The 22660-nt window shown below is 38.7% G+C and overlaps 1 long non-coding RNA gene across 12 annotated transcripts in view; it reads right to left on the bottom strand.

Moving 5' to 3' along the window:
• The window catches only part of Gm29260, a 196577-nt gene that overhangs the window by 19898 nt on the left and 154019 nt on the right, over positions 1-22660 (bottom strand). For 5 of the 12 annotated variants that reach the window (XR_003947784.1, XR_003947783.1, XR_003947782.1 and 2 more), the window contains 2 exons: positions 22170-22341; positions 5197-5277 (listed from right to left, as the gene is read on the bottom strand). This is a non-coding gene — a long non-coding RNA (predicted gene 29260). Of the gene's footprint in view, positions 1-5196; positions 5278-7792; positions 8215-11501; positions 13060-18532; positions 19263-22169; positions 22342-22660 lie in introns of those variants that run through there. The other 7 variants (XR_373362.3, XR_373360.1, XR_373356.1 and 4 more) reach the window with 5 other exon arrangements.

The raw sequence follows: 22660 nt of genomic DNA, 5'->3' as shown, positions 1-22660 counted from the left end.
TCGTTATTGTAGAGATATGCTGTAGAATACAAATTGTGAAAGGAAATTAGTCAGTAGCAAGTGCCTGATGGTGAATGTCTCCTGTCTGTTTTATACTCATGTGTTTAAAGCAGTAACTTTTGTAAATTCCATTCCTTAGCTAGTCTCCCTCCTTCCCTGGTCTAGCTGTACACACAGACAGCACCTGAGCCCTGTCAGGCAACAGAGAACACCACACAGTTATTGCAATGGCTTTTTGACCACAGTGCCCTTCACAATTTTAAATGAAATTTGGAAGCCAGAAATACAGCCTGACTTCAAACTTTTGTCCACCAAGGCTTTTAGTACTGTTACGGCTTCCAGAAAGGTTTCTTGAGAATCATTAACTTTTTCGGAGACACGGCTTTTCCTTCTGTCCATAATGAGCTGCGTAACAGCTTAATGCAATGTTACTCTTAATTATCAAGGCCCTGTCTTTTAAATATCAGATTCCCCTCTCTGAACTGTCCTGCTCTCTCCTCAGAGGCTCATCTGTCACTGTAAATGCCATTACTGTATTCCTACTTCAGACGCAGGCTCACTCTTATCCCAAGCCTTATCTCTGTTTCCGTCCCCCTATTGGACCACAAAGATCCCTTTTGCAGAGCTTACAGCTGTATCCGCTTTCTACACGTGGCACATGATTGCTTCGGTAAAGGTATTTTCTGTTTCAATCTTGCATTTTCCCAAGGGGGAACAAAGGGGACAGGCTTTCTGGAGTTGGTTTCACTGAGAAAATTGTTTAGAATTGCCTCATTCCTCAGCAGATTAACGGATGCATACAATCCCAGCTTAAGTGCTATTGTACGGCACAATTTCTTCATTATACTTTGTCCTTTCCATTTAGAAAACCCCTCACCAATTAAAGTAATACAGCCTTCCAATACCTGCTCCCAATTAAACCTGAGCTGTACTGCCTGCCCCGATGCAGCTGGTCACAGGTTCTTACCACGTACCCGCATTCATTAGGCCTGTTCATTATCAGGGGATAGTGGCAGGAATTCAAGGCACTGCCTTCCTTTTTAGGACAACACCAAAATTATCAGCTTTCTACCCAAGGTCCCAATAAGGACAGGATTAAGTGTAAGGGGAAGGGATTCAGACAGTAGCAAACTGCCATTGTCCCTGGCCTCTCAGGTTCCCTCTATCTAAATGCATCAAAAGGATACAGTGCAGGTACAAAAGAATTCCCCTCTTAATTAAAGGATTACTTTCTCCCTCAGAGTATACCCCAGCTTTATGGCCGGCCCTCCTTCCTCAAGCTCTTTCTCCTAGAGCAAAGGAAGAAGGGCGACAGGAGAACTGAAAGTGACCAGGAAGTCCACTCCCTGAAGCTGTGGCACTTAAGACGGGGCTTTCGAGCTTCAGGCTAGGCTCCACTTTTTGGGGAAAAGGTTATTTTTTCTATCCACAGCTTTAAAAGTCTCTGAGACCTATATCTGGGTCCTTTCAGCGAAATCTTGCTAGTGTATGCAATGGTGTCAGCATTTGGAAGCTGATTATGGGATGGATCCCTGCATATGGCAATCACTAGATGGTCCATCCTTTCGTCACAGCTCCAAATTTTGTCTCTGTAATCGGCCATCACTGCAAAGAGAGGCCCATTGGACTTGCAAACTTTATATGCCCCAGTACAGGTGAACGCCAGGGCCAAAAAGGGGGAGTGGGTGGGTAGGGGAGTGGGGGGGGGTGGGTAGGGGGGACCTTTGGGATAGCATTGAAAATGTAAACGAGGAAAATACCTAAAAAAAAAAGTCTCTGAGAAAGGAGTGAGGTGTGGGTAGGCAGACTATCAACTGGGACTTAAGTACTAATGGGGCATAGTGACATCCGTGGGTGTTCCTGGATAAATTTCAGCCTGCCTGTGACCACATACAAGTGTGGGTGCACCACCACATTCTTGTACTTTCATAGTGAAGAAAGCATAGTGGTTATTCCTAGGGAATGACTCAGATTTTTCTCTCATGGTTCTTGAGCAGAGAAGGGCAGGGGGAGCAAAAGCAGGTGGGGAGAGGCGTGCCACAGACTAGAAAAGAGAAGCCTCTTCAAACGCACTCCAGAGAAAATTCAGGAGACAAAGAAGCGCAGTCAGCCTGCCAGGGTAGCCTCCATGAGACAATAAGCAACACAGAAAGCCTGTAGGTCCCACAAGCAGAGCTCCCAGAATTCAAAGACAGAGTCTGAAAACTCCCTCAGTCTCTAGGCATTCTGGGGGCAGCAGAGCATCTTAGACATCTCCTAGGTCGTTTGTCTAGAATCTAAGTAGCCTCTGCCTGTGCCTGACAGGGGGTACTAAAATGTCCTCTCCAAATGCTGGAATGGTATCTTCTAGCATTCTTGAACAATCACTTACCTTTGGGCATTGAAATTTTAAAAAGGGACCAGTACCCTCTAGGACTTTGTGTCTAGAAACATTGACTGTGGAGAAGCCACAGACTGCTCTGCAGAGAAGAGAGATGAACTGCTGGGTGCTGGGTGCTGGGTGCTGGGTGCTGGGTGCTGGGTGCTGAGTGCTGAGTGCAAACTGGCTCTCAGAAACTTTAATGGATCCTTATTGTATACATACGAATCTTATCAATGAACAGCACCATATGCATATACAAGGCTTTTTCTTCCTGGGGGGGGGGGTTGTATATTAGTGTTTTCCTCTCAATTAACTTCTAGGCAATTTTCCCAGCTAAATGCATAACATCATTGGCAAGATGCCAAACAAAACCTTAAGACCCAACACTAAATTCTGCACTTATACAGGCGGCTTAGATTTTCATGCGGCGAACTGGAAGCATGCCAAACACTTCCACTGTAAACCCAGCAGTGGGAAAGATATATATATATATGTATTTTATCAAGAAATTCTACTTTAGATTTCCAAGACCACTTGAAAATGGTACTATTTTAATGTGCCTTTTAGACAAAATAAAAGAAAGATTTAACCTGCTATTAAATTAACCCAATTAGCTATTTATTCCATGTAACCTTACACTTTGGAGGCTGTTAAATTAAAAAAAAACTGACAGTGGATGGATTTATTTTGTGAATTATGGAAATCATGAAATGCATTCTAGACAGTACATTCTTATGTCTTTTCCCAACACATTTTACTCTGACAAAATTATCAGAATACTGAGTTTTAAAAACAATCTGATTTTCTTTTGTATACAAAATGGAATTACCCCAGATGCAATGAAGGACCTAGGCAGAAGTGGTTGGGGAATTAAGCAGTAAACTAAAGCTGATGAAATAGACTTTACACACTAACCATCCCTCTGAGGCCTTGTCTTCAACTTCTGCTTTCTTTGCTGTATTTGCCACAGAACACTCATTCTCAAACGTGGGACTTTTCAAAGTCATGACTGTAGTGGTGGGTAGCTTTGGGTCACAGTCAATTTGTTGATGTTAACTTTAGAGCAAACCTGTGAGGGTTTGAGTTCATGTCTATTGGGATCTTCAAGAAAACCTAAAAGAGTGCTTTCAGGAACTTGTGTAGAGTTTTATAAATCTGCCTTAGCACAAGTAAAAGATGTTGGAAAGTAACATTTTGACAATGTGAGAGGCTGTGAACCAGAAACATGTAGGTTAAGTTTCCCTGGAAATACTTAGGGATTACAAATTAAGGAACTGAAGATTGAATGGCCAAACTCATTTTGCCCAACTGGAAAGAAAATTGTTAGACAAACTAAAGTTATCTGTCAAGCTATCAGGACTCATGCATGATTCACCTCCATATCAGCCAGTATTTTCACCATTTAAGAAAATGTTTGGTCAGATTTCCAATACATCTCCAGGGTCCAGGATCATCACAAAAGAATTTTATAACTCCCAAAAGCAAGTCATGAAACAGACTTGCAACACTGGTGTTTATCTACATGGATTTAATAGTTGGGCTTGGGGGAGGACCCAGTCATGTTCTTGGCAAGGTGAGCCCTGTTTACAGGAAAAAGGTGGGAACTTTCTGAATCAGGATCAATGGGAGGGTAACCATTCTACTTAAATACGTATTCTATGTCACCAGACTCATCAGACAGACAATAGGCAGATATAACACAGCTTCTATCTGAAGAGCCAGAAAGATTACTTCCCAGAACATCTCAGTGAAACTGAAGACACTGATTGCAGAAAAAAAAATGGTTAATATGTGCTTTTGATTTCCAACACGTTCAAGAATAGAACCAGTGTCTCCTTCAGTCTATGAGTTACAACAGCAACTAAAGCCTCTGGAAATAATGAGAAATAAGAAATAAGTAAAACAATGAATTTATGAAATTCTGAGACAAATGGATGGACCTCGAGGATATCATCCTGAGTGAGGTAATCCAATCACAAAAGAACACACATGATATGCATTCACTGATAAGTGGATATTAGCCCAGAAGCTCAGAATACCCAAGATAAAATTCACGAAACACATGAAACTCGAGAAGAAGGAAGACCAAAGTGGAGATACTTTGATCCTTCTTAGAAGGGGGAATAAAATACTCATGGAAGGAGCTACAGAGACAAAGTGTGAAGCAGATACTGAATGGATGACTATTCAGAGACTGCCCCACCTAAGGATACATACCATAAACAACCTACAAAACCAGACACTATTGTGAATGCCAACAAGAGCTTGCTGACAGGAGCCTGCTATAGCTGTCTCCTGAGAGGCTCTGCCAGTGCCAGACAAATACAGAAGTGGATGCTCACAGCCATCCATTGGACAGAGCACAAGGTCCCCAATGAAGGAGCTAGGGAAAGTACTCAGGGAGCTGAAGGGTTTTGCACCCCATAGGAGGAACATCAATATGAACTAACCAGTACATCCAGAGCTCCCTGGGACTAAACCACCAACCAAAGAAAACACATGGTGGGACTTGTGGCTCTAGCTGCATATGTAGCAGAGGATGGCCTAGTCGGTCATCAATGGGAGGAGAGGCCCTTGGTCCTGTGAAGGTTCTATGCCCCAGTATAGGGGACTGCCAGGGCGAGGAAGTGAGAGGGGGGGTTGGTGAGCAGGGGGATGGGGGAGGGGATAGGGGGTTTCAGAGGGGAAACTAGGAAAGGGGATAAAATTTTAAATGTAAACAAAGAAAATATCAAATAAAAATAAACAAACAACAACCACAAAGAAAGAAATAAATGTACACATGAAGCTGCCGCTTAGAAAAAAAAAAAGAAAGAAAGAAGTAAAATACCCACCTCCACCATCATCTCTACTTGCCCAACTCTAGATCCATCACCTTTGCCTCCATTCTGTCTGGACAAAGGCCAATAAGAATCCTGTATTTGAAGAACAGAATGAAGAAGTACATCTGAATACAGATGAGTCAGTGGACACAAAGACAGTGAGAGGGAAGTGAATGAAGACTAAGAAAGGAAGGAAGGGAAGAAGGAAGGAAAGAAAGGGGAGGGGAGGGGAAGGAGAAAGGGGGAGAGGAGAGGAAGGGAGAAAGGAAGGAAGGACGAGGAAGGGGAAGCAGAAAGAGGCCAACGACTAGGAGGTGATGGGAGGAGGATAAGGGAGGGTGCTTAGCACATGACATTATGGGAAAGGAGACTGAAAGGTTTTGTAAACACTTGCTATAAGTTATATTGTCCATACACCATTTGCCTTTGATTTATTTTAGAGCTAAACTACTATTTGAAGCTGAAACAATCATAACTGTAAGTGGTGTGTGGCTCTAGGTGTGACTGGAAAGATGTAGTGTGGATGAAACTGCCCTCAGAAATTTTGGAACGTTCTCAGAGATATTCCCGATAAATGAAAATAAAGAGTCAACACTGACAAATGATCTGAATATTTCAGAATATCCTTAAGAGAGTAACTTGGAATTGAAAAACACAATGGTTAACTTCTTTCCTATACAGAGCTGATATTATTCAGCAAATTTGAATTCATTAATAAAATTATACTGTCAATTATGATCAAATCCCTGCAAAACTTTTGGTTACTATGAAGAGTAAAGTAAGCTCTGTATGTTTTATTTTAGATAAGAATTTGTTGTGTCTACAGAACACATTTTGTACAATATATATTATGTAGCAGCTGTGTAATATATTACAAAATATATTTTATAAAGAATATACCAATATCCAAAAATATAGTTATTATAACACAAGATTTTGAAGGGTTGATATATAATCCATAATCATTTTGTTTGAAGTACTTGGATATTTCCTGGAAGTCAGATGATTTTATGAATGGCTGAATCTTATCAGTATAGATTAATACATCAATAAGAAATTTAAAAGTAGTTTAAAATATCATTTTCTCTGTCTCCTTGGTAGAAAAAAAAATCTTCTTTAAGGACAGTCTAGAAAAGTGGAAATGATTCATACTGCATAATATTAGTTCCTTGAATTTGTTTCTATTTACATAAATTAACATAATTTGACAAAACTTTTATTAGTATGTCAGAGTGATTTTTAAGCATTTATTGGGACAGGTAGTATTAGGGTCTTAGGAAGAATTTTTTTTGTGTGGAGAAATGTAGATTATACTTGTATTGATTTCTAACTTTGACATGTATGATGCAAAATTTCAGGGACACAAATTAAGGGAAAAATAAATGGCACTAACTGAAATTTAGTTGTGTGTGTGTGTGTGTGTGTGTGTGTGTGTGAGTGCGTGTATGTGTGTGTGTGTTTGTTAAAAAAAACTCTATTAAAGTACAAAAAAAAGAGAGAAGAAAATATGCTTTTTAAGGACACTTGTTTTGATTTAAAATGCATTTTCAAAGACCCACACAAAGTTCTCTTGGCAGTCTAAGTGACAGACAGGCAGTCCTTGAGCGCCAAGCCCACCAATTTCCACCTAGGCTTGCTGTGCATTAAAGTTATGTGTAACGTAGCATTCATGCTTTTGTCTAGGCTGTGAAGTGCGAGAAGCCTGGGACAGTGGTTATTAGGAATAAAAACTGAGGTATAAGACAGAAATAAATAGGCATGTAAACAAAACATATAAGCTTCCCAAGTATAGAATTAGTGCCAGAATCCCATGTGGGCAGGTGTGTCTGACAGCCCAAACCAGAATTTCCATTGGAGGCAAATGAAGGATGACAGGTAGTCTCAAACTCCAGCTACAATCAGCAGCATGAAATGAGGGGTTGCCTAAACTTGAATCAGAATCCAAAATTAGGGTCAAGCACACATGGAAGGGTACACCAGGGAGTCCAAGTGGGCAGGACCTGAGGACAGGAGACAGCCCAGCATTGGCAGGCTCCCACTGGGGTTTTTAGAGAGGTCTTGCAGATAAAAGAAAGCAGGAAATCAGGGGTGGGGGCAGGGTCAGGAGGGAACTGTGCCCTCATCCCTCTAGGGCCACACCTGGCAGCCAGGCCCACACCCAGAAGCTGTGAAGACTCTGTAAGTGAAGATTTAGTAGATGGTAGCCCCCACAGGCAGACCATTTCAAAGCTGTATTTGTTTATATAGAAATAGCCTCTCCTGAGATACTAGTAACTTCAAGGGGATTGATTTATACTAACCAGTTACTTAGTAATGTACATTCAATTGGTACTTCTGAAAGAATGAAGATTCCTTGGAATCAGACAGAGGAAATGTTAGAAAATGTATATTGTTTCAAAATGCCATTCTTCTATCTTTGTGCTTATTTTTTATCTGTGTCTCTGAGTCTAAACTTAGTTTGTCATTTCCCACAGAGTTCAAAGCACAGGAGAAGCTCTCTCCTCAGCTCGTGGAATTTCAAGCAGATTGGCCATCTGCTTCTCCTGCTCTTTGCGGTTTGGGCTCCATCACACCCTGCAGTACTCCATGTACCCCCACAGAACCCTACCTGCAGCTGTTTTTGAGAATCTGAGGTATTTCCAGGCCAATGTCTCTTCCTGCTGCCTGCAGACCTCAGAATGTGGTCAATAGTTGTGTACCCTCAGCTACTGGTTCAAAGAGCTGTAAAAAACTGGAAGAATGATGAGGTGGCCTCTGGGGCTTCCTATGACAAAGGCCAGTCAACCTTTTATCAAGAATCAATTTCATTTTCCTATGGAAATCCTTCTATGCTTTCCCATTTCGGATCAGTCTCATCTGTTTAAGTATCACAATACAGTGCTATCTATCTATCTATCTATCTATCTATCTATCTATCTATCTATCTATCTATCATCTGTTTACCTACCACCTATCCATCCTGTCTATCTATCCATCATCTTTTATCTACCTATAATCTGTCAACCCATCATCTATCCTTCATCTGTCTATCTATCTATCTATCTATCTATCTATCTATCTATCTATCCATTCATCATCTCTCTTATCTATGCATCTATATATTTCCTTTCTTTCTTTCTTTCTTTCTTTCTTTCTTTCTTTCTTTCTTTCTTTTTATCTATCTATCTATCTATCTATCTATCTATCTACTATCCATCCATCTATCATCTCTCTTATCTATGTATCTATATATTTTCTTTCTTTCTTTCTTTCTTTCTTTCTTTCTTTCTTTCTTTCTTTCTATCTTCTATCTGTCTATCTATCTATCTATCTATCTATCTATCTATCTATCTATCTACTATCCATCCATCTATCATCTCTCTTATCTATGTATCTATATATTATCTTTCTTTCTTTCTTTCTTTCTTTCTTTCTTTCTTTCTTTCTTTCTTCTATCTATCTATCTATCTATCTATCTATCTATCTATCTATCTATCATTTTATATCTATCCTTCCATTTGACTATCGACCTACCTATCTATAAATGTGTCATCTATCATCTACCTATCTATACATCAATATTTAACACTGTGTAATAAAAGAAAATTTTATTTTTGTACTTTAAAAGATTAGCTTATTCTTCTACATGTCTCTCAACTAGAAAATAGCCTGTAACCATATTTCCTTGGTACTGTTGGTAACTTGCAATTATTGATTTGTAACAGCTGTTTATTAATGGATAGTTGATGACTAGGTAGATTCACAGATAAATAAATGGGTATATGGAAGAAGACTACATAGATAGATATATACTATTGAATATCATAACTTGTTTATTTGGTGGATTCAGAGCACATTGCTCATTAGTATGGAAAACAATGACCCTACTGCCTCCCTGCCTTGACCTGATATTAAGAACTTTTAAAATCTAAGCTATACTATTTAGTAAACAGTCAATATTGATATTTCCTGTATTTTGTCCTAGAACTACCTACAGTAAATTGAGCCCAGTATTTAATAGTTTCAACCAAACATTCTAGTATTGGCATATAACTGTCATTCCTACAAGTCAGTATCATTTAACAATCAACAGCGTTGCCATTACCGGAAGAGGGAGTGCACTGTGGCGTGACATGATTCTGTGCAAAAGAAAACTGTCTACATAAAGGACCAAGTAAGCACGCAGGTGAAAGGACACCATGATTATTATTGTATACAATTAGAGGCTTTCACAATGCTTTGATAATTAAATTATTCATTATTAACTCATACATCTTTAACATTCTCTTAGAGTATGACTATCTTTACATATTTAAAATCTTATATGTAGTTGATATTCATACTCTGGTAGATTCTATGTAGAAACCAAACGTTTGCTCTATCATGTTTTGACAATTTTTAAAAAATGCATATTTCCATCCAAAAAAATCCTTGATACAGTAGACTGATTCTGGCATAGGTATCATGATTTGGAAATGTGTAAAAAAATGCTCAGAGAGAGCCATAGCTAATATCAGAGTCCTCACACATCGAATGGAGAGCATCACGGAGCTCATTGTAGCAGACCCTACACTATAATTACATTACACACGTTTTAAATTATCATGATAATTTAGGACTGCAGCTTTGTTTGGGGCTTAGATTTTCCATATTCGTTCTCACATGTGAATCATTTAAATGGTTGAAATAGAATCTGTTTAGCTGTTTTGAATTATATGAATGAAAGAAAATACACTTTCTCTACAAAGCAAATTAAGATATTTAGAGATTCAAGTGAGACTGAATTCATAAGCTTTAAGTTTTGGGAGTAAATATGAACTTAAAATATTTTCTGATTTCTTTTGAATGTGACTTAAAGTTATAAATGAGCTAACTCTTTAGGTCAGATTGGTTAAGTCAATGGTCTTCATTGTGTTCTAACACAAATATTGAAGTTCAAATGAACATCATAAATTATTTAGCAATTTAACATACACTCAGATATATATGCTCTCTATACATTCCTTAGCAGGGGTGTGTAGATACCTGATTCTACTTTTGAACATGATTGCTACATTTATGTCTAAAATATAGTCACACAAAAAGGAAGAAGTTATGTCTGAAATATAATCACATAAAATGGAAAAAATTTAAAAACATTAGTCATTCAGAGTAGAAGTCTTACTTATTGTTGCCAGTTGATATTTTAATTGGAGAATTACATATCAAAAATTTTGTTTTCATAGATATAGGCTGACCTAAAGACCTCTATTTAGCCTAGACTGGACAGACAGTTAAGGTAATCCTCCTGTCTTAAACTCCTGTGTACCTAGATTACAGGCACCATTGGTTATTTATGCTATTTCTCTATTTATGCTTTGTAAGGAGGCTTGGCAACATTTTCAAGCAATCAAAGAAAAGATTTAGAACAAAATATTAAGGGAGGGAGAATTCCCGTATCTTTTCTATGATTGAAAAAAAAATCAACTTTCATACATTAAAGTTTGTATCCACTGCCAACTTATGCCATGATTTCACTTCCGTTGTGCAAACTTTACTGGCACTGTTGCTTCTTGCACATTTACCTCCAGATTCAGCAGGACCTGGAATGATCGCTTTGAACTTTCACTCAGTGATATAAGCACCTCAGATTATTACAAAACTCCACATGTTAAACTTGGCTCTCTTGGCATTTATAAAACAGTCGTAGCGACAAAAGGCATTGGATGTAAATCCCTGAGGACTCAGAGCAGTGGCCCAGCAGGTCAGGCCTTCAACCTTCAGTGTGTGACCTAGATCATGCCCAACAGATGTGTCCAGAAGGGGCTTTTCAGACACTTATCAGAGTAGAAGCATCTCATGGGCTGCAGCTGTGGATTATCCACAGAAGGGGCAGAGCAGTGAGGTCAGGGTAGAGGACTGCCCTCTCCCAGTTGGCACTCAAAAAATTGTTTCCTATTTCCTTTGTGTAGGCCTAGATACTCTGTTAAGATACCTAGTAACCAACGGGATGCCTCTTTCTAAAGTGCTTCCAGCACAAGACATGCAGGGATTTCCTCATTACTAAAGAGGTGTACTCTCTCTTCTAAGAGGGCAAGTATTAGCATTCATTTGGGCACCGTCTAGTTGGAACAGAAGCAGGCTTGACTGGTTCATAGGTCAGAGCCACATGTGCAATGTCAGTATTCAAAAGCAATGCACAGGCTAGTGAGCTTGTCTATCCATGTGCAACTCCGAAGGTGCAGAGACAGACAAGTTGCACAGGCAGTCATCCCCCCTGGCAGTGTGTGCAACATGTGAAACCACACCTCATTTGAATATTCTGCTCATTTGCTTCACATGGACCTGTGCCGGCATACCATTGCCCGCTGCATGAGAGTGGCATCATCTCTTGGTTCCTCTGTCTCGGTTTTGTATTTCAGCAAAATCGCCTGTAGACTCGGCTGCAGATTTCTGAGATTTAAATCAATCTATGTAGGATTTGGAGAATACATAATAAGAAGTAACTCTTTTAGTTGTTCTGTGAACTCCTATTTTTAGATACTACTCTTAAACATGTAGGTCCATTTCCTGTTCTTTGTTGTGTTTGTGACATCAGACATCTAACACTTGTGTTCCCTGGGCCCTCTCACCAGTCCTTCTTATGGGTGCTTCTTCTCCTTGGTGAGGAGTTCTCAACACTTGCAACTTTGAGGGTTGTCTCTGTAAGTCTCACTTCTCAGTATATTGTGTCTGTGTAGACAGGCATTGTGTCAGTTAGATTTGTAGAGCCCTAGCGTTTTGCCTTTACCTGAGAGGGCAGGTATCAACAGTAGTCAACAAGGAGGATATCCAACCAATTTAGATCTATAGGTATCACATAATATTAATGTTATTTAATTAAATGAATTTGTTATGTTTTGCGGGTCTCCCTGTGGAGCCTTGTCTTGCCTGGAAGTTGCTATATAGACTAGTACGACCTTGAACTTGTGTTGGTCTTCCTCCCTCTGTTTCCTGTGTGCCAGGACTATATAGGCTTGTACCATCAGGCACAGATTTCATTATGTTTTCAGTTTTTATTTTTTGGTTCTGGGAATCAGCTCAGGGACCCACACAAGCCAGAAAAACACTTGACTATTGAACTATGCTCCAAGACCAAGTTATATATAATTATAGAAATCCAAAAATTTATTTCTCTACTACTTGTTAAGACACAGCCTCACACAACAGGGGTACCTGAGACTGTAAGATATGGTTGATATTTGCCACACCAATTTGATTGCCACTAACCACAGTAAGTATGACTGTGTAGCCGTGTCTAAGTGTTTTTTTTTTTCAATTTTAATTACTGTCTAGAAATCTGAATAGTGACTGCTCTAGAGTCACTCAACATGTGTGTGGACCAGCTTCCATCCTTTGCTGTGTGGCTGAGGGAACTGATTCTCTGAGACTTCACTCTTCCATCTGCGAGACACAGATGAGCATCTCCTACCTCATGGGGTTGGAGAGAAGGGTAGAAAGCAGATGCCAAAACTAAAGAAGAGTGCCTAGCACAGGTTCATCGCTCAGCATAAGCCAGCTCTCATGATCAAGTTTTGATTCTGCATTTTCACAGAAGTTAATCCAGTTGAGCTATGTTTTCCTTAGATTGGCCGCTAAAATAAACAGAATGGAATAGTGACTGAGTCAGCAAATAGGCTTGCATTCAAGTCTTGCACGTAGCAGAAATAAAGATGGATGGAGTAATGGATGTTTCTCTCACGAAGAAATGTGAGGGGGGGAGTTTCTCTTAGGTGTAGTAGTACTAGTAGTATGTTGATTACAATATCTGTATAGTCTTTTAAAAGCACATTTTAAATTGATGAAGCATATTCTGGGTGTTTACTTGTGAAAACAAATCCAGAAAAGATAGAAAAATATTCATTTTGTATATATTTATAACACAACCTATTTCTCTATTAAGTGTATTCCTAAAGACGCTCAGTCTATTCACATTGAAATAGATAAAACTTTTAGAGTCAACTGTCTGTTCAGAGTATTGGAAAATGAAACATGAACATTAACAAATCTATAAATAGTATAAAGTTTTGATTTTATTCATGAATGGAATGTCTCTAATTAGCACTTTCCTTGGTCAAAATTAAATTGAGCATTTTAATAGGCTGAGCTACAGGGCGGTGCCTTGGAGAAGAGACGGGGAAATGAGTCAATCCATGCGAGTCCCAGGCAAGTCATCTTCTGTCTCATGTCATCTTATGTTTGAGTGTGGATGCTAAATTATTTCAATGTGGAATCACGTGAAATAAGAAAATGCCTAAAAAGAGTGCTTCATGGAAAGGCTGATCTAGAGTTGAGACAGGAATATTGGAAGCACTAAAGCTAGAATCTGTTCCTGGCGTGTTCAGAGCAGAGCAGGTTTCAGCCTGTTAGGTGTTGCTCAGTCAGGCTGGTCTATTACAAAATGCTTTCAGAACTATGTTGAAAGTGGGTTGTGTGAATTCAACCCTTCTAAAATGATTTTTTTTTTTGGTAACTGAATTTAGGTTGTTTGAAAATCAGCATTTAAAAAAAGCAACGTCAAGGGAGGCCGATATCAGTTAGCATCATCAACAAATATTTGCTGAGTTCTGGGTATCTAGATATGCACAGTGTGATCTGGCTTTCAAAGCAGGTGGCAATGGGATTCTTTTTCCTTTAAAGTTAAATTCTTCAATGTGATCAATGGAAGCCTGTGTGCCCTGTCCAGGCAGCCCTGAGATTATATGCAAACATGCTGTGTGAGTGAGAACACAGTCACTTTTATGTGGAATACAGACCAAAGGGAATTTAAGATGCACCAGTATTTTTTGGGGGGTGGGGGTTGTATGTGGGTGAGTGATTCACCGGTTACTTGTGACTGAAGAATGTTAATCATTGGTATGCATGTGCCCCCATCTAAAGGGAAGCTGAGAAAGTCTCCAGCCCAAACCTAGTTTTTAACAGGATGCTACTCTCCTGATTTGAGATCCCTGGTACGGTGGAGAGACAGTCCAACACACAGCACATTGTTGTCAGTGGGACTCTCCTACAAGACAACTGGTGGTTATTAAGGTCAAAGGTTTATGTCTTACAAAGTTAACAATAAGCTAGACCCAGGGTGTAATTTGTCTTGATTGGACAACAGAGACATTAGATTTGTCCTGAACATTGGGTTCTACGTATATTGATGTGTCCTCAATTTTTCTTCCCATCAGTCTTTCTCCCTCCCCCTGATTTCGCTCTCCCACCTAAAATTTTTGAACAGCTATATGCCCTGTATCATACAATAAGTAGACATATAAAATATTTCCTTCTAATAATTTTCAAAGAATGCCCTTTCTGGCTTAAGCTGCTTTCACTACGTATCCTTAGGGAGCTAAGTTCCATAGGGATTTGATTAAGATAACCATTCATTTAAATACAGGGCACAGGGTGCTCTTTCACAGTTGCAGGCTTTATACTCTTCTGGATTTCTCTTTTGCTCCCTACAGAGCAGTTGATTCTACTGTAGTATATTTCTATGCTCAGAGGTCTTTTTATTGATCACAGAATATAGCTCCCTTGTAAAAAGATGAACATATAAATTGAAATTCTAAAAATAATTTTCTGTGATCACCATGATTTATATTGATAATGTCTTTCTGCATGAGGTTATAGTCATAACTATATTTAGCATGCTGAGATGGAAACACTGCAAATATGGTGCAATTGCTCGCAAAAGCAAGGAACTTGGAGATTTGCTGTGGCTGGGTAGTCTCCCTTATGGACTTTCAGGGCCCTGGTGTGCTGGTCTGTCTGTAGGACTCATCCATTGTGGTACAGATTCTCTGACAGTATTACAGTGAGTAACATTTTTAAGAGTCAGTATCATGCTTATGACCGAAACGAGAGCATCTGCTGTTATAAAATCAAGATCCCCTCTTCTCTTATTATGTTCTTCACTTAGTGGGAAGCCACACTTAATGGGAAGGAAAGACAAGGAATTTGCATCACTATAATATTCTGCATACTCCCTTGGTTGTTTTTAGCATATAATGGTGGGTATTTTAGGGAAAGGCTTAATTTGAAAGAGACTTTCTAGACATCTTAGCATATCTGGTAGCAATAGTCGGGCATAAGGTTGGATTCCAGTGGTGTGTATCCACTGTGACTTTCTATGGTATGGTTCTTCTCTGGCAGCCTATCCAGTGATTTGAACAAGAAGAATTCACAGAACCAACCCTTGTGAGTATTCTGGTGACTATGCTTCACAGGACTTTCAGGTTTTGCCTTGATACTTCTGTAACACCACACTGTGCAGAAGCTGGTTGGAGAATGTCAATCCAGTGAGAAAAAACAAGGGAACTTATAACTTATAAACTTATAAACATCCAACATAAGCTGCCCCACGTATGTCACCAACCTGGAGGGTAGGTGAGCTGGCTCCTGGTTGCAGGAACCTCACATTGTGAACATGAAGCTGAGGATGCATAATTCTCATTTCCTTTCCTTTTATTAAAATAATTAGTGTGTGTGTGTGTGTGTGTGTGTGTGTGTGTGTGTGTGTGTGTGTGCTTGTGTGGTGTTTGTACATGTATAATGGTGTCCCCAGAAGCCAGACAAAAAGATTGAATTTCTTGGAATGAACATTATAGATAGTTGGCTATGAGCTACCTAATGCGAGTGCTGGAAATCAAACTGTAGCCCTCTGAGAAAGCAGCTCTTAATTGCTGTGCCATCTCTCCAGCTATCTTCTTCATTGTTCAGATCATGTTCTGAGTCACAAGATCTGAGTTAGTTCATTACCTATCATGATATATCTGATGTGCTCATTAATTGTAAAGAGGTTCTCCATAATTTGGGATATTCTGAGCTAGAGTTATGAATTGATAGTATGTCTCAAAAAGTGAAATGATTTATTTTAACACAAGAAATGAGATATTTCAGGATTTTCTTAAAAATGAATTATATTCCAATATACCTAGTATATAGTATATAGCAAATAGCATATAGTATTACAGTAGGTATTATATAGTATATAGCAAAATGTATATAGTATTACAGTATGCAGTATATAGTATATTGTATATAGTATGTTTGCTTTAAAAAGGTATCTAAGATTAAATGAATACAATCATCTAATTCAAGTGTCCCAACACATGGAAGCATGAATATGTCATATAAAATCTACTGGAAATCATCCATCTTCCATTTAAAATATTAATGGCAGAATTCTGATGAATATAAAAGGACAGAATCCCACTGATTATATGTATGCAATAATAATTCAGGTAGTGATCAAATGGACTATTTTATTGTATGACTAGGACTGACCACTTCTAACAAAACAGACCTTGATTTGGGAATTTGAGACGCAACCACAACATCTGTAATGAAATATAAGTTTCCTTCTCCTAAAGGCAACATCACAAACCTTTCCTTTTAGTCTAAGCCACAATTCTTTTAGAGGCCTAAAAGGTTGGTGGTATTTGGTATTATTAAAAAAGTCAAAATAAAATCCAAATGACTTGAGGAAGCTTTGATCTTGCAAATACAAGGTTAAAGTTAGCCTGTTCACTTTATGTCCAAACCAAGTTTTAAACCTTCCATATTTCAATATTTTTGGTGGACATTCTGGGATTAGAACTATAAGCTCTGCAAACATGCCACAGCATGAAATGGAGACAGAAGTCCTGACTGGTGCTTCCCGCTTATAGACTGCATCAGAGATGGAGACAGGGGCATATTGTAAGGAGATATTCCCAAGGCCCTGAGGCTATAACAGGAAAGGTAGAAAGGAAAGTGCAACTGAACACCAAACACATCTGAATTCTTTGAGCCTGACTGCACTGGATGATTTCCAGTAGATTTTATATGACATATTCATGCTTCCATGTGTTGGGACACTTGAATTAGATGATTGTATTAATTTAAAGTTTGATACCTTTTAAAGCAACCATACTATATACTATATACTGTCTAATATATACTATATAATGGTGACATGTCACCTCAAGAGAATCACAGGAGGCCAACTACAATTACAACAGGCAGTCATTGGTATCTCCAGAACTCAAGAAGCCTCCTACGTCTCACCTACAGGAGCTTTTATCTAGAAGGCCTCAGTCATTTGCAAGAAACCATGGTGAGGGACACTAAGGAACAGAATGCTTCAGAGGTGGACATTGCTTCTGTAAACCTTCTCAACAAAGTGGTGACTATAATTATAAATGGGGGCCAGATAAAAACCTAAATGATTTTTTTTTAATTGTTGTTAAGTTGGGTTGGATTCTGTTGCTCCATGAGTTGGTTGCCAAGGTTATTGAGAACATGTAAATGGAAGTAGCACTTTCCTTTAGAGACTGGAATTTTCAACAGGTTGTCCTGCCCTGTTGGGACGTTGCTCATTCAGAGTTTTTGATAGTGTATTGACCGTCCATGCTCCAGTATTTCTCTTCCTGTTTAGTCTTTGTCTTTTCTAGTCTTTTCCTCATATGATCTATCTACATTAATGTCAATGGTGCCTGAAGTGTTCTTTGGTTCCATTTAATACATCCTGGTTGTTGTATTGAAGAGAAAGGTGGGTCACTGGTGAGACAGTGGGTCCTGATGCTCAAGTCTTCAGTTTCCACACACAGTGGGAGCTCTTCACCATCACACGCAGGCACATCACAACGAGGGAGACTGAGGTCTTAAAAGACAGGATAAAAACATGGAAACGACCTGCACCAAGGCCAACATCTTCCAGAGGATGAAATGCAGCCAAGATTTCACATGACTCACTGGTCACGTATGATGGAAGTTAATTAATTTATGTTTACTAGAAGTTCGGCAGACCAGCCCTGCAGCGTGTGACAATATGGTGCACATATGAGCATGCTGAGTGACTCTAGACATGAAGTGAAGGCTTATGGGAGGGGGGATGCTAATTATTTCTTTAACACTACAGACTTTTAAAGTTCTCAGTTAATTATGCAAATGCTTTTTTGAAAGAGTTTTAAAATTCTAGTTGAGGAACTGATTAAAAGAAATAACTTACACCATAAAAATTATTCATTTTGGAGCTGGAGATATGGCTCAACAATTTAGAGCATTTGGTGCTCTTGCAAGGGATTTGAGTTCAATTCCCATCTTCCACATGAAGTCTCACAACAGTTTGTAACTTCAGTTCTGAATCATCTAATCCCTTCTTCTGACCACTTTGGGCACCAGACATCCACATGGTTAACAGATAAACATGAGAACAAGCACTTATAAACATAAGACTTATACAAATATAAAAACAACAACAAAAACTAAAAAACAAAACAAAAAGAAACTTTATCAAAATATTCCTTTTTTATAAAGAAGCGCAGGGCTATTTCGTTCACTTTATTCCCAGTGGTTTCATTGAGAGACAGTGTACTCAACTGACCTGTTAATCCTTCTGGGCACACGGTAGGTTGGACTTCTTCCATGCCTTCAGCATGGGCATGGTTATGTAACCAACTCGAGTCAGCCACAGGTAAATATCAGAACTTTCAGGAGCTACTCTAGGGTGCAGAATTTGAAAAGATTCCTGTGTGGAGACGGTGTCCCCATCAACCTGGGTCTGGATTAACTCAATAGACTAGGAGACTTTTGTTATGTTCAGGTTCCATCCATGGTCGAACCTAGAATGGAAATGTCAGTTTGCGCCTCACAGCTCTCGCGATTCTTCAGGCTGTGTATCGCGGCGAGATCCAGACCATCTGGCGGGAATGATGCATTTCTGATTAGTGCCCTATCATCTGGGTCTCCCTCTGAGATTGGACTTTTTCTGGCAACTCTCGGAGACTTCTGAATCCGCATTCTAAATGCCAGCACTGAAGAGATTGCCTTGCTCCCAGTGAAAACATAAAATGTTGATATAATCCTCTCAAATGTTCTGATAAACTATGGCCCAACAACATTTATCCCATTCTTTTACAGTCCTGGAAGATGGCCACGTTGACATACCGATGTTATATTCATAGATCCCCAGACAGTGAGGTTTATAGCATATGTTTCTATTTCAGTTCTGAAAATCAGTTGTAGCAGTCAAGTTAGTCATGTCGTTCTGTCCAAAACAGGGGACGATTCTGGACAGGCATGCAGGGTGAAGGATTACATGAGAGAACCAAGTGCTGTGGATTTAAAAGGAAGTGTATTGATATTGTAGGAGAACAAAATCAGCATCTCCGAGACATAAAAATAGCGCAAGTCTCCACATTAAATTCTATGAATCTCAGTTTGATCTATATATGATAAAATATTCAGGGGCTCAGAGGAATTAAATATTTTAGTTAGAGAAGGATATTTTAGCTAAAGTCTTTTGCAGTCTTTCTCTCTGAAATGAATTTGACCCAGAGTCTGAAAGTGAGAGGGTCAGAACAGAGCAGGTTCAAGGCCATGTATGAAGGTGAGTTCCAGTCTCTATAATAACCCTCGAGGCTGGAGCTTCACAGCTCTCAGTTGCTACACTTCTGAATTATTCTCTTGAGATCAGTCAGGTACTACGTATGGGCTGGATAGAAAATAAAATTGGAATACTGGAAACTAAAAACAGAATTGCCATATGGTCTAGTAATCCCATTTCTGGGTACATATCCAATGAATTAAATCGGGATGTCAAGGAGACATCTGCAGTCTCATGTTCATTTCAGAATTATTCTCAATAGCCTAGACATGGAATCATGAAATCAATATAAGTATCCATCAATAGAGGAATGAATATGAGAAGCATGGATGTGACACACATGCACACACACACACACACACACATACACACACACAAACATATATGCACAATGGAATACTATACAGCCTGTAAGAAGAATTATATTCTTTTATTCATGACTACTTGGATGAGAGAGGAAAATACATCAAGTCAAATAAAACTGGCACAGAAAAATTTTATATGGTATGATATTTCTATACAAAGTATTTAAAATGTTTGATTCAAAGAAGCTGAATAGGTTGGTGGTTATCAGTGGCTGGGGGTGGAGGAGTTGATAAATGTATTCATGATCAAAATAAAGTCATTCAGTCAAGATTATAAACACAAACTTTTGTGAGTTGTTGTACTGCCTATCATAGTTTATGATATGTTTCAAAATTTATAAACATGAATTTAATATTTTTATCACACACAAAAATGTGTTACCAGATGTCTTAAAAACCTTGACCAACTATTTGTACAATATATACACAGACCAAATATGAATTAATTGTCATAAGCATGCACAATTATTAATCATCAAACATTTTAATTACAAACACTCAAAAAACTGAAAGATTATAGCAAAGTCACATCAGAGTTTAAGAGGCATCTGTGTGTACTCATGTATGTGCATGCATGCATGCCTGTATGTAGCAGGATTGACAAGAGTTTTGAAATTGAATTTACTCTCAAATTCTGCCCTTGCCTTAAATGGCTGTCTGTAATGAAATCCTTGAGAAGCGACGTGGGAAGAGCCAGCTTGGATGTGGAAAGGCAAACTTCTGCATACTCATGTTTCCAGTTATAAGAGATAATCGCTAGCCCAGTGGGGAATGCCTGTTTTAAACTCTAACAGTGCAAGTTTGAAAGTTTTCTTGCGTATCATCCTACAGGAACAAAACAAAATCCATACAACTTATGTAACTGCCATTTATGCCCAGATAGAATTACTAACACGCTGTTTGTTTTCACTCTGTAGTATGGGTGTAGACATTTTGTCTTGAAATTGGTTGACTTTCACATTAAATAGAGCATGTGCACGTGTTCTGGCTGGGAATCAGTTTGTGGATGCAAGGTGGGCTTTAAAATGTCCCTTTTCGGTAGTGACAAGGTTAGCTTCATTCAGTAAAATGTCAAACTTGACTTTCCTGTTTTGGGCCACTTCTCGCTAACGGCAGACTAGGAACATATTAACGTCATTAGACAGAGCCAGTGAACTTTCTTCCTGGTTAAATTATGATTATGAAAATGATATTGGTTAGTATAAAAGGAGAGTGTTTTCTTCCAAATCATAAGCTTGATCATTTTCAAGCAAAAATAATTCTCACTCAGGAGCCCAGGAGCGCGTGTTCACAGCGCTTGATTTACACATGTATGTGAGTCACAAATATATTATGACAAATGCAATTTAAGTTATATGCATTATAATGATTACATTTTAAATATTGAAATTCTTCTATGCTTGGTATGGTTATCGTTCCTCGATCTCTACCTGCTAGTGCCCCGTTTGTTAGCAATAGGAAGCTGCAACAGTGAGTGTTGTTTTCTCTGAGTACATGAGTATGTGTATGTAAATGCTGTGATTTTTGTCCTGTGTAAATTGATTCTCAGATTCAGATTCATAGATTCACACTTTCTCTATTGGGAAGCGCTGCCAAGTGTGTGGCTAATAACTAAGGCATCTGTGTGCAGGACTTCAAACCTAGACCTTCAATGGATCTGCACAAAAATTCCATTTGGCAGCCTACATGATATGTGACATCCACACCTACCCCATATGCGATAGAGGTACTCCACTCGATGCCTTGACAAATTCTGTTTGTTTGTTTGTTTGTCTCCTAAACTAGTTGCTTTCTTGAAGCGCAGTTTGTTATTTCCTTAAATCCTATCTCCCCCTGCTGGCTGTGCAACATGGAGCCTGTCTAGACAGCATAAAAAATGACCTGCAGAGGATGGAAGCAGCTAGCAAGAATAAATAAATGTGAATAAATGTTCACATGTACACACATGCACATATAGTGAAACCAAGGTTTTTGGCAGTGTAAACTGTGCCTTGGATTAGAATTTTTAAGTCAGGAGCTTATAAACAATATTTTTTTTTTTAAATTAAGCAGTAAAACAAAAGTCTCAGGTAAGAGTGCATGCTTGTACATACAAAATGTCAAGTGTGCTGTAGTCATAGCTTTGATAGTATATTGTCATATAGACGGTTTGCTCTGTGACTTATGGGAATATGAAGGAGACACATACTCCTAGGTCTGTATGTCAATGCACATATTAGTAGTCCAAGATTATCAAGAAGCTAAGAAAAAGTTAGTGTGTTTTATATTACCTTTGTGGTCTTCTCACAGTAGAGAGAGGTGTACGGGCCTTTGCAGATTTCCCACCCTTTGGGAAGCAGACAGGTCCTCGGATTAGGCCATCAAGTGTGTAAAGTGGAATCATTCACGAAGACATCCATGGGAGCCCAGGAAGCATCGTTTTCAGAACTGTGTCTACATGCTCTGCAATTTACATTAAATTGCTATGTTTTGGTTAAATGGCACCTTAGTTCCCAAGCTACTCTTTCAATAGTTGTTTCTTTAATTATTATTTAATTTTGTGGTTATGACTGGTTTTCAGTTAAAGAGGGTACTACTGACAAATTCAATTAAATGAAAATAGAGGACTTAATGGTCCATGCTAATGCTTCATTTCATACATAATATTTTATCATTTTCTGTGCAAATTTGTAATGAGTGCTTGGTTTGTATTAATAAATGCTTACATTTGGGCCACATAAAGTATAGTAATTAAAATAGTTTCCTAATAATATTTACTTAT

Source organism: Mus musculus, chromosome 1 (assembly GCF_000001635.26).
Source record: "Mus musculus strain C57BL/6J chromosome 1, GRCm38.p6 C57BL/6J".
Classification (NCBI taxonomy): domain Eukaryota; kingdom Metazoa; phylum Chordata; class Mammalia; order Rodentia; family Muridae; genus Mus; species Mus musculus.
The sequence above is the reverse complement of the archived record's forward strand: the minus strand, read 5'-3'. Positions and strand labels throughout refer to the sequence as shown.